Source organism: Bufo bufo, chromosome 4 (genome assembly GCF_905171765.1).
Source record: "Bufo bufo chromosome 4, aBufBuf1.1, whole genome shotgun sequence".
Classification (NCBI taxonomy): Eukaryota; Metazoa; Chordata; class Amphibia; order Anura; family Bufonidae; genus Bufo; species Bufo bufo.
The window spans coordinates 310,146,643-310,159,589 of NC_053392.1; the positions used below are offsets into that span (position 1 = coordinate 310,146,643).

The 12,947-nt window shown below is 43.0% G+C and overlaps 1 long non-coding RNA gene across 1 annotated transcript; it reads left to right on the forward strand.

Annotated features, from left to right (window-relative positions):
• The first annotated feature begins 7,798 nt into the window (after nucleotides 1–7,798).
• On the forward strand, nucleotides 7,799–10,765 carry LOC120998304. Its single transcript, XR_005778332.1, has 3 exons — nucleotides 7,799–7,809; nucleotides 10,184–10,186; nucleotides 10,621–10,765. It is a non-coding gene; the product is annotated as an uncharacterized LOC120998304 (long non-coding RNA).
• Nucleotides 10,766–12,947: the final 2,182 nt, after the last annotated feature.

Consider the following 12,947-nt stretch of genomic DNA (forward strand, 5'->3'; position numbering starts at 1 on the left):
TCTGGGGATAGAAGCACAGTGAAGACAGTGGTGGACTTACAGAACTGGAACCAAGCATTGGGGAGGAGGTAAGCATTCTCCCCGCTGGATAGTGATATAAAGCACATACACTGTATTTACTTCTTTAATGTGTTTATTGAAAAGTTCTACAATTTTCTTTGCCTGTTAGGACTTGAGAAAATCTATACTACAGGCTACAGATGCTTAGGCTTGTTGCTCAATTATAGAAGAACTCCTAAAGGTATGGGAACAAACAAAGGCACAGATCCAATGAATGTTGCTTGATCTCTGCTCAAGGACAGAATAGGGAAAGGGTATATACAATTGCATCCATACTATGATTTCAGTCTATCTACTGTAGCTCTATATTCTAATAGTATAGGATTCCTTTAATTCTTCGTTTCATATGAACAATTGATGCCAGTGAGTTCAAGAACTCAGAGGGTAGTCTTACCATTTGATGGCACTCTTGCTAAAGATAAACCTGACATGGACACTTTTCTCACATAATGTTTATGATTTTCCTCTAGCATATTGGAGTAGCATATTGGAGTAGCTATGAGGTTGAAAATGTAAATGCTTTCCAATTTAGCAACAAATAATGCCATGTTTGTTAGTGAAATCCTCTATTTCTTCCAATAAACAAAGCTGTGTACTTTCTTCACTACAGGAGACATTTTGTAGACCATTTCATTTTGTTTTCTATAATCCATGTAATTTTGTTATATGTATACTTAAAAAGTCTGTAAATGAGAAATAGGACTGACTCTAAAGATTAGCGATTAACATAATGTGGAAAAGCCGGTGATGTAGCATGAATTTTATGAGCCGCATTTATATTCAGATGCATAGTGTGATTGTTATCGCTATGATTTGTTAAACATGAATACTCCCCAGATTATGAGAGTTAGTGCAAATCTGCTCAAATATGTTTTACGACTTTGCCTCCCATAACAGTAGGAGATTCTATATTATTTCACCCAACCCAACACCGAGAATGTGAAAGCAAATTTAATATGGAGAGTAGAAGACATGTATTACTCCATGTCCGATCTATGGTGACCTAACATAAACTGCTTTAATTTTCATTTTACATTTTGAATCTAATTGACTTTTCTCAATGATCTTGACTAATTGATTTTTAGCATTTCATTTCTGCCATGGAGAGCAACTATAGTGTAAGTTCATTTAAGGTCAATAGAATAAAGAATAACATTTCTGTAAGATACAGTGAGAAGTACGTATCTTAAATACTAAAACCTCACAGGATGTAAATGGAGATTTCAGTAGTAAGACAATTTACACTATATATGCACTGTACAAAAGTAGAAGGGGTGGGGGTTCATAGGTAGATACATGTAGATAGATAGCTATTTAGATACACAGACAGATAGATACATTAATAGATGGATAGATAGATAGATACTGTAGATAGTGTGACACAGTGAGAGGTTTGGTCTGGGAAAACAGGTATTTTCCTCCCAGCATGTGCTGCTGGGCTGATTTACAGCCAGGTGAGGTCCAAAAATCGGACCGGATTTTAAATGCCGGTCTGGGTTTTGGCAGCACCTGGCTGTCCTTAAATAGGCAGCTGGGCTCAGAAGCCAGGTCTCTGTTTTGGGATCTGGGTGCTTGTGTCTGGCTGAAGGCTTGCTACCTGTTTGGCGTGAAAACAGGTTAGTGCTGCTATGCTCAAGGACTCTTTGAGGCAGAATTGCCGCATGGTGTGAATTACTACCAACACCGCAAGGTGACTTTTTGTTTGATTATCACTGCTTGTTTTGTCACTTGCCTAAAGTGTGAATAAAGCACTGAACTATTTGATTGAAAGAACTTGTTGTTGCCTTTATACTGCGTCCACTAATCCAAACAATTGGTGGAGGATGCGTCCATAAGCAGTGAGGCTGGCGTGAATGCCTATTTTTTTTTCTTTTTTTTTGTTTCTGCATTTTTCAGGCACGGTTGTATGTTGTACATTAAACCAGCTGTATTGCAACCAGTGCCCCATGACAAAATGGAGGCTGTTGTGAAGGCCCTCATGGAGGCTAATCTGCAGTAGCGAGAGACAAACCTGCAGCAACGCGAGGCTAATAAGCAGCAGCAGGAGACTAACCAGTTGCTGCTACAACATGTGATAGCTTTGCAGACAGCAGGAGCAACCCCAGCATCCACGATGCACGAAAAGCAGTCCGTGACGTGATTCCTGAGATGACCCCCGCAGATGACATCGAAACCTACCTGGTGATATACAAGAAAGTGGCCATCAGGGAAAAGCTACTCCGTGACCAGTGGGCTGAGGTCGTCGCTCCATTCCTGGCATCCGATTCCCAGAGGGTGTATTTCGACTTGCTGGATGATGAAGCGGCTGACTACCAGAAAGTCAAGGGTGAGATTCTGGCAAGACTGGAGGTGAATGTGTTGGTCCGGGCCCAGCGGGTGCATCAGAGGGGGTTCAACCTGGCTAATCCTGCAAAACCCCAGTATTATAACTTTACCTTTTGAAAAAATGTCTACAACCTGACGTGCTGAGTCCCACTGCTATGCTGCATCGTCTGTTAGCCGACATGTTCTGGAGGGCTTTGCCATACCCTCTCCAGCACTGGATTGGTCAGGTGTCTCCTGGCAATGCCTTTGAGATGGTAGACCTGGTGGAACGCTATGAAGCTACCAGGAATCTAAAGGAGGGTTCTGTCGGGAGGGGGGTTGGCAAACCCCGGAAATCTCCACCCCAGGCCCGGAGATTTGAGCCGATAAAACCCGCCTGTGATGTACCCAAGGAGGACCTGGCTCCAATAGTCTGCTGTCGGTGTCAGGAGCCTGGCCATGTAAGGACTGACTGTCCCCATCAGGTTGAGCCCATGGACACTAACTATGGCTACCGTCAGTCGCTATATGCCAGGAGGCTGTGTGCAACGGGTAACCAAGAGTCTCTAGATCATTTGTGCCAGGTGGAAGAGGGAGACACTCCGGCAGAGGCTCTGCTGGACTCAGGGAGTCTGGTGACCATAGTAAGGGCTACCCTGGTGCGGTCCACTGAGTATACTGGCCCGAAAGTCGGGGTGATGTGCATCCACGGAGACTTAAAAGACTACCCCACCGCACTGGTGTCTCTAACCACAGTGGCCGGTAGATGGACCCACGAGGTGGCTATCGCCACAAATCTACATTATGAACTCATAATAGGGTGAGACTTCCGGGGCTTCCCGGCACTGTGGCCTGCTATGAGAGTGACGGATACCCATGAGACAGGGGTAACCCTAGCAGAATGGCCCAGCTCAGGGGGGAGACCAGAACCCTGGGAACTTGAGACCGAAGGGCCAGTGGTAGGGGTGACCGCCACTTTGGTGGAAGAGGGGGAGACAACCCCACTAAGTGTGATGGTGGAAAACTACACCAAATAAAAAAAAAGACCCTTAAATTTCGATATTTATTATGATCCTCTAAAAAGACCTATCAATCAGGTCATATACATATAAACACACATCCCAGTCAGTGACGATGAACATAGATACGGCAACACCATAGGGGACGGTCGTTAGGCAGAGTAAGGGGAAGTAATGAAAGGGTGGGGGTATCCTGCCCTAAAAAGACCTTACTTATAACCCCTGAAGCCCGGAGGAATCTCTTAATGGTGGAAACCCTTCGTCCTCGTGTCTACCATACATACCCTAAACAGACCCTAGCAAGAGTTTTCCTCTACCCCATGATGGTGGGAGACGTGGAGGACTTGCCTCCGGGTCCTGAATTGGCAGACCTCAATGTCTCCGGGGATAATTTTGGTACCACCCAACGTCGGGACCAACCCTGTCCTGCTCCTGGGAAAATGTGTTATTGGTAGATAGTGAACCACAACAACCTAGGGCAGAGTCAGTGTTTCTCAGTTTTGTGGTTCATCAGGATATGTTGTATCGGGTAAACCAACTATGGGGTGAGCCTATTGAACAGTTGGTGGTCCCGAAGGCTTATCGCAAGCTTGTGTTAGATCTAGCCCACCAACACGTTCTCGGGGTCACCTGGGACTGCATAAAACTCAGGATCGTATTCTACAGCATATTCAAAGAAGTGTAAGAGTTTTTTAAGTCTTGCCCGACCTGCCAGATAACTAGCCCCCAGCCACATTTACGTAATCCCCTAGTACCTCTCCCGATTATCGATGTACCGTTTGACCGAATAGCTATGGACCTCATAAGGTATTAACACATCTTAGTCATTCTAGACTACGCCACTCGGTACCCAGAGGCGGTGCCACTGCAACATACCTGGGCCAAACTCATAGCTAAGGAGTTAATGGAGATGCTTTCCTGAATGGGACTACCTAAAGAGGTTCTGACTGACCAAGGGACCCCTTTTATATCCAAGGTGATGAGAGACCTCTGAAAGTTGCTGCACATTAAACAACTACGGACGTCCATTTACCATCCACAAACGGACAGTCTGGTAGAACAGTTTAACCAAACATTAAACAATATGTTGAAAAAGGTAGTGTCTAAAGATGGGAAGGACTGGGACCTCCTTCTGCCCTATCTCATGTTCGCAGTGCGAGAGGTACCCCAGGCCTCTACTGGGTTCTTGCCCTTCGAACTGCTATATGGTGTTGTGCCTTTTCATAGGTAAATGCATTGATATCCTATTATTCTAGTCAAGATGAATGTTCATTGCCTTTAAGAGCCATGCTCGACTATAGTTACAATTTTGTATGTCTTGAGTAGGCCGAGGTAAGGTCGCACAAAGGTTTCTGTGTAAAAAGGTTTCTACTCTTCAGTGTTATTCTTCTCATGAATGTACCAGTCTGGGAAGATTCCTCCTTGTCTACTTATAAATTTATGACGGGAGATAAAGATAAGCTCTATGCAGCTGGTGATAATTACCTATACAATTAGGTATTTATTAATGAAGCAAAATATATAATATTCATGTATTCATTTAATGAGCCTTAGTCCTTAGCATAAGACAATCAGTAGGATATATACTGTATATATATATATATATATATATATATTTATTTGTTTATATTATATTGTTATATGTTATGAAGACAACATGTATACAGTATATTATATATATTTCTCATTAGGAGAATATTCGTCTCTAAAGAGTGTCTGTAAAGATGTGTGTTTTGCAACAATTAATCACATCTTTGGTATGACAGAGGAGGTACTGATATCTCTGTGAGAAAACAAGGCCATTCATATCATTATGGTCCATAAATCAACAGTGTGAGAAACATTGAGAGAGACGCTTAGAGGTCTGTCTCTAATTGCTACAAGTGTCAGAATTAATCCCTATAGCTTTGAAGTAAAGCTTCTAAGGTCAAATGTATAGAATACAATTTATTCAGACTTTCAACATGAGTTAACCCTTTATACTATGATGCAAATAGCTTACACAGCAGTGCCACCTAGATATGAGTAGGTGACATTACAACAGTAGCAAAAGTGCATTCTGGGTCATGTTATGATGTCACTTTTTTTTTTATCAATGGTCACGCCCAGCCGACAATGATTGGAAAGTTCCAAACTAGGAAGGTGTGTCTAACTGGTAAATTTGTGATCATAAACCACACAAAAAAGGAGAAAAGAGAGGGGACAAGTTGAGCTCTCTAGAGGGGTCTATCAAGATGAAAGCCATGATGAGATGCGCCATAATGGACCACCCAGCTTTCCTAGGAGCAGAAGTGAGATTCCTACTAGGACTTGGTAAGAGACACAAAAAATTATATTTCATTTTATTAAGACTAATTTGATAGTGTGGGTGAAATTATACCATCTAGATTGGCGAATAAATAAATACATTAATTAATTGATCATCTCCATATTGAGATGTAGTCTTAGGATATTGTGAGACTTCATTCTACCTGCAGAAGAATTAAGACTCATAATCTAGCAAAGCATTAAATGATTGCTTATATATATATATACACTCACCTAAGGAATTATTAGGAACACCATACAAATAAGGTGTTGGACCCCCTTTTGCCTTCAGAACTGCCTTAATTCTATGTGGCATTGATTCAACAAGGTGCTGATAGCATTCTTTAGAAATGTTGGCCCATATTGATAGGATAGCATCTTGCAGTTGATGGAGATTTGAGGGATGCACATCCAGGGCACGAAGCTCCCGTTCCACCACATCCCAAAGATGCTCTATTGGGTTAAGATCTGGTGACTGTGGGGGCCATTTTAGTACAGTGAACTCATTGTCATGTTCAAGAAACCAATTTGAAATGATTCGAGCTTTGTGACATAGTGCATTATCCTGCTGGAAGTAGCCCTCAGAGGATGGGTACATGTTCTCATTCTGTTTACGCCAAATTCGGACTCTACCATTTGAATGTCTCAACAGAAATCGAGACTCATCAGTCCAGGCAACATTTTTCCAGTCTTCAACAGTCCAATTTTGGTGAGCCCGTCCAAATTGTAGCCTCTTTTTCCTATTTGTAGTGGTGATGAGTGTTACCCGGTGGGGTCTTCTGCTGTTGTAGCCCATCCGCCTCAAGGTTGTGCGTGTTGTGGCTTCACAAATGCTTTGCTGCATACCTCGGTTGTAACGAGTGGTTATTTCAGTCAACGTTGCTCTACTATCAGCTTGAATCAGTCGGCCCATTCTCCTCTGACCTCTAGCATCCACAAGGCATTTTTGCCCACAGGACTGCCGCATACTGGATGCTTTTCCCTTTTCACACCATTCTTTGTAAACCCTAGAAATGGTTGTGCGTGAAAATCCCAGTAACTGAGCAGATTGTGAAATACTCAGACCGGCCCGTCTGGCACCAACAACCATGCCACGCTCAAAATTGCTTAAATCACCTTTCTTTCCCATTCTGACATTCAGTTTGGAGTTCAGGAGATTGTCTTGACCAGGACCACCCCCCTAAATGCATTGAAGCAACTGCCATGTGATTGGTTGACTAGATAATTGCATTAATGAGAAATAGAACAGGTGTTCCTAATAATTCTTTAGGTGAATGTATATATATATATATATATATATATATATATATATTTATTTATATATTGATAGAACATTCTTCGCCAAGCTAAGTGATGGATTCCCACAGGAAAGACTTATTTCAAGTCCTTCCCATTTAAGATATGGTCTAGCAAAGATCCCAGATCCCTGTTATTTGTCTTAATAGTCTTACCAAAGTTATATGTGTGAAAATAGTCCCAGATGGGGCGGAAGGATACAGTTATCTTCTAAGTTATATCCTTGAATGGATTTGCCCATTCTGGAAGTCATGTGATCTGTAGTTGGTTAGAAGAGGGCGGAATGTATTTAGCATTCCATATTGATGTCTAGGATTAGACATGCCCATCCTGATATCATGAGGTTTTCTCTGAACAGAAGTAATGTATATAACTTATGTTCCTACTTTGATATCCTAACCTAATAATAGCTTGGTTATAATGTGACAAGTAATTTCCAGTCATATGTATTATTAAGCTTGTAGTGCTTTATATCAATGCTATATATATTCATTTGCATGTATCATTGTGTTTATTTACTTATATATGTTTATAACCTTGTAACCAATAAACCTGTGTATTATTGTATAATGCAGAACTACATGTTTATCATTAACGCCATCTCACGTCAAAAATAACTTATTTATCTGAGGAAATAGTTGAACTCAGATGTGAATTGTATCGATTAGGTTGTCTAAAATTCACCAGGTCATGGTTTTAAGAATTTATGAAAAATTATTATTTTCTTATTTTTATGGTTAATTATTTTTATGACCATAATTAATAATTCTTAATTGAATTATTACCCCCCGACAATGGCAGACACCCTCGCGGTCTCTTGGACGTGGCCAAAGAGGCGTCGGAACAACAACTCACTCCACATAAAAGTGTCATTGAGTATGTTACCCAGATGAAAGATAGGATAGAGACAGTGTTGCCTCTTGTTAGGGAGCATATGGAGGCAGCTCAGCGAGCCCAGAGTCGGGTGTATATTCGGCAGGCTCGGGTCCAGATCTTTAGCCTGGGTGATTGGGTTTTGGTTCTGATGCCGACCGTGGACACTAAGTTCCTGGTTAGGTGGCACTGGAAGGGGCCCTACGAGGTACTCGAGAAAATTGGAGATGTAAACTACAAGGTACACCAGCCAGGGCGGCAAAAGCCGGAGCAGGTTTACCATGTGAATTTACTCAAACCGTGAAAAGATAGGGAAACTTGTACAGAAGACAGCCCGTGGCTGGGTTTCTAGGAGAAGAGGTACCGGCCCCTCTGTCTGATGCAAGAGAGGTGGCGGCCACAGTAAAAATTGCTGACAGCCTCTCCTCTAAAGTTAGTCGGAACACGGTTGTGTTCTCGGACCTCCCTGGATGCACTTCCATAATCCAGCATGACATTGTCACTGAGCCTCAGGCAAAAGTCCGATTAAAACCATACCATGTACCCGAGGCTCGGCGATAAGCCATATCGGAGGAGGTGCATCTAATGTTGCAGCTATACGTCATTGAGGAGTCAAAAAGTGAGTGGGCCAGTCCTATATTATTGATACCGGACGGGACGTTGCGGTTTTGCAACGGCTTTCGAAAACTTAACGAGGTTTCCAAGTTCGATACGTATCCCATGCCCCGGGTGGATGAACTCATTGAGAAGTTAGGACAAGCTCGGTCTTTTTCTGTTTTGGACCTCACGAAAGGGTACTGGCAGGTGCCCTGGCTGCCAAAGAGAAAACTGCCTTCATCACGCCTGACGGGCTGTATCAATATAAGGTCTTACCCTTTGGTCTGCATGGCGCCCCCGCCACTTTTCAGCGACTAATGGACATTGTGCTTTATCCACATCGTCTGTACACTTCGGCTTACCTGGACGATATTGTCATCCATAGTACCGACTGGGAAAGTTACCTACACAAAGTGCAGGCTGTAGTGGACTTCCTTCGGAAAGCTGGCCTAACCGCAAGCACAAAAAAATGTGCGATAGGGTTAGAAGAGACTAAGTACCTGGGGCATGTCATTGGACACAGAGTAATCAAACCCCAAGTAAACAAAATAGAGTCAATACGGAATTGGCCCTGACCTGTCACCACGAGGCAAGTAAAGTAATTCCTGGGAATGGTGGGCTATTACATGAGGTTTTTTCCCCACTTTGCTACTCTAGCCGTGCCCTTGACAGGACTCTTGAAGGGACACAAGTCAACGATGGTTCGCTGGGATGATCGGGCGGAAGAGGCTTTCTCCGCTTTGAAGTCGGCCCTGTGCCGGTCCCCGGTTTTGGTGACACCCGAATTCAAAAGGGAGTTTATAGTACAGACCGATGCCTCCGAAGTAGGCCTCGGTGCTGTACTGTCTCAGGAAGTCAACGGGGAGGAGTATCCCGTTGTCTTCCTCAGCCGTAAGCTCACTCTAGCCGAGACCCAGTATAGTATACTAGAGAGAGAGTGCCTGGCTTTCAAGTGGGCACTAGAATCTCTCCGCTATTATTTATTGGGGAGAAAATTCCACCTGGTAACTGACCACTCCCCTCTCAAGTAGATGAGCCAGGCCAAGGACAGAAATGCCCGGATCACCCGATGGTTTCTCTCCCTACAAAGCTTTAAGTTTTCGGTGGAACACAGGGCAGGCCGGTTACAGGGAAACCCTGTCCTGGGTACACTGTCTGGCGTGTGTTCACCCCCTCAGGGTTGAACAAAGGGGGTGTTATGTGACAAAGTGAGAGGTTTGGTCTGGGAAAACAGGTATTTTCCTCCCAGCATATGCTGCTGGGCTTATTTACAGCCAGGTGAGGTCAAATACCGGACTGGATTTTAAGTGCCGGTTCCGGGTTTTGGCAGCACCTGGCTGTTTTTAAATAGGCAGCTAGGCTCAGAAGCCAGGTCTGTGTGTTGAGATCTGGGAGCCTTATGTGTGGATGAAGGCTTGCTACCTGTTTGGCATGAAAGCAGGGTGGTGCTGCTATGCTCAAGGACTCTTTGAGGCAGAATTGCCGCATGGTGTGAATCACCACCAACACCGCAAGGTGACTTTTTGCTTGTTTATGACTGTTTGTTTTGTCACTTGCCTAAAGTATGAATAAAACACTGAACTGTTTGATCCGAAGAACTTGTTATTACCTCTATACTGTGTCCGCTAATCCTGTCTACCAGAGCAAAACCCCACAATAGATAGATACTATAGATAGATAGCTAGATTAATAGAAAGATACAGATATATGATAGATATATAGAGTAGATAGTTATACAGATATACAAAAATTAAAGCAGATGGGCTACTCACTGTTTAAAACTAGCAATTACCAGTACACTAAGTGCACAATTATATCCTGTAGCCTTGGGATATACCGTATTTTTCTCCCTCTAAGACGCACTTTTTCCCCCCAAAAGTGGGAGGAGGGGCTGGGGGCCGGCATCTGGTTCTGTAATGGCAACGTGGCCCGGTGCAGTCACTGTATTCTACTACACCGGGCCCCGCTCACTGTAGTATAATCATATCTATTTTGTGAGTATTGTTAAAGTATTGAAATCATCTTAAATCCAGGGCTGTTCTACTTACTACTAACTTCTTGGCAGGCAGGAGGCCAGGCGGGCGCTCGCAGCGTAGCTCACTACGTCATGCACCTGTGCCGCCTGCTTCATTCATAAAGTGGGCGGAGCAGGCGCGTGACGTAGTGAGCTACGCTGCGAGCGCCCGCCTGGCCTCCTGCCTGCCAAGAAGTTAGTAGTAAGTAGAACAGCCCTGGATTTAAGATGATTTCAATACTTTAACAATACCCACAAGTTAGATATGATTATACTACAGTGAGCGGGGCCCGGTGTAGTAGAATACAGTGAATGCACCGGGCCCCACTGCCATTACAGAACCAGATGCCGGCCCCCATTCACTACACAGGGACACTGTTATGGGGGATCTGTGGATGACACATTAGATAAGATGCTATATATGTGTCATCCACAGATGCCCCCATAACAGTGCAATCCACAGATGCCCCCACAATGATCCCCCATAACAGTGCCATCTACATATGCCCCCATAACAGTGCCATCTACATATGCCCCATAACAGTGCCATCCACATATGCCCCCATAACAGTGTTATCCACAGATGCCCCCATAACAGTGCCATCCACAGATCCCCCATAACAGTGCCATCCACAGATCCCCCATAACAGTGCCATCCACAGATCCCCCATAATAGTGTCATCCACAGACCACCATTAGTTCAAAACCCACCAAAAGCACACCTTTTGGTTCAAAATATTTTTTTTCTTATTTTCCTCCTCAAAAACATAGGTGCGTCTTATGGGCCGGTGCGTCAGATAGGGCGAAAAATACGGTATATAAAAAAAAGAAATACAAATTGGACTCAAATGACTCTCTAGAGTCTAGATGTTCTGGTAATAACAAACATTATTTAATAAAACAAGGTTGTTAAAACATGTATTATATAAATCCAAAATCGGTCAGACAGGCAAAAACTGTGAATTTAACTGGCTATAAAAATGAATTTGATGTCATTATTTGTACTATAATATTGAATAGAAGGGTTATTACCTATGCAGGAATTTAATAACGATAGATGAAACAAAGTGACAATAAGTATCATTACACAATGAATAATATCAAAAAATGTCAATGATATAAAAATATCTTTTTATTGGTTATTTTATACGCAATAACCTAATGTTGACTAAAGGAACATTTAAGAACAATGTAAAACAGTCATGGTTATCAGTCTTCTCATTAGCTATGTTAAGGCTACTTTCACACTAGCGTTCGGAGCGGATCCGTCTGATGTTTCATCAGACGGATCCGCTCCGATAATGCAGACGTTTGCATCCGTTCAGAACGGATCCATCTGCATTATTACTTAGAAAATTTTCTAAGTCTGAAAGTAGCCTGAGCGGATCCGTTCAGACTTTACATTGAAAGTCAATGGGGAACGGATCCGCTTGAAGATTGAGCCATATGGTGTCATCTTCAAGCGGATCCGTCCCCATTGACTTCCATTATAAGTCTGGACGGATCCGCTCGCCTCCGCACGGCCAGGCGGACACCCGAACGCTGCTTGCAGCGTTCAGGTGTCCGCTCACTGAGCGGAGCGGAGGCTGAGCGCTGGCAGGCGGATGCATTCTCAGTGGATCCGCCTCCACTGAGAATGCATTGGGGCCGGACGGCTGCGTTCAGGACCGCTCGTGAGCCCCTTCAAACAGAGCTCACGAGCGGACACCTGAACGCAGGTGTGAAAGTAGCCTAAGGTAACACATACTGTATTATTAAGTTGGGGTAGATAACACAGGATCCACCACTGACAATAAATAATGGACGCATCTAACATCTTGAAATTTACATCACAACATTTTCGGGCTTTGCACTTATTTTCAGAACATGACATTTTATCCTTAAGCAGAAGACTGAACAGAGCAGACTAGAATTTCCTCTAAAAACATAAGTACAATAGCAGATTTTCATTGTTATTTTATTTTGAGCTTTCTACTTGAAGGTTCCCTTCTTCATAGCCATTTATGGCACCCTACTGGACCACCATATGCCTCAATTTTTTTTCCTAGGGATTCTGTAAAAATCCAGTATAGAAAAAAACTGTGCCATATTCTTTCAGGTGCTGCATTATGGAGTTCTTTTTATCTGGAAGTATTGCTCCTATAGGAGAATAACTCTGTAATATGACACATAGAGGGGCAACATATGGCTCACAACTCTGTAATAAAGAGCCACACAGATTTTGCCTCCATGCAGCCTATGTACACACAGCCATCTATCTTGTATTGTTACAATATTGAAATTACCACAAAAGTTGTCCTATTCTTTCTTCCTTTTTTTTTATTATTTTATATAAGTATCTATATTTTTTTTATTTGGCTTTTCTTAAAAAGGGTGAACACTGCAGCCTATTTACAGATTTCATTCTTGCATCTAGACTTATTTGCACTGTAAACATTAAAACTTTAGAACTCTAACAGATCAAATAAAGATTGGAA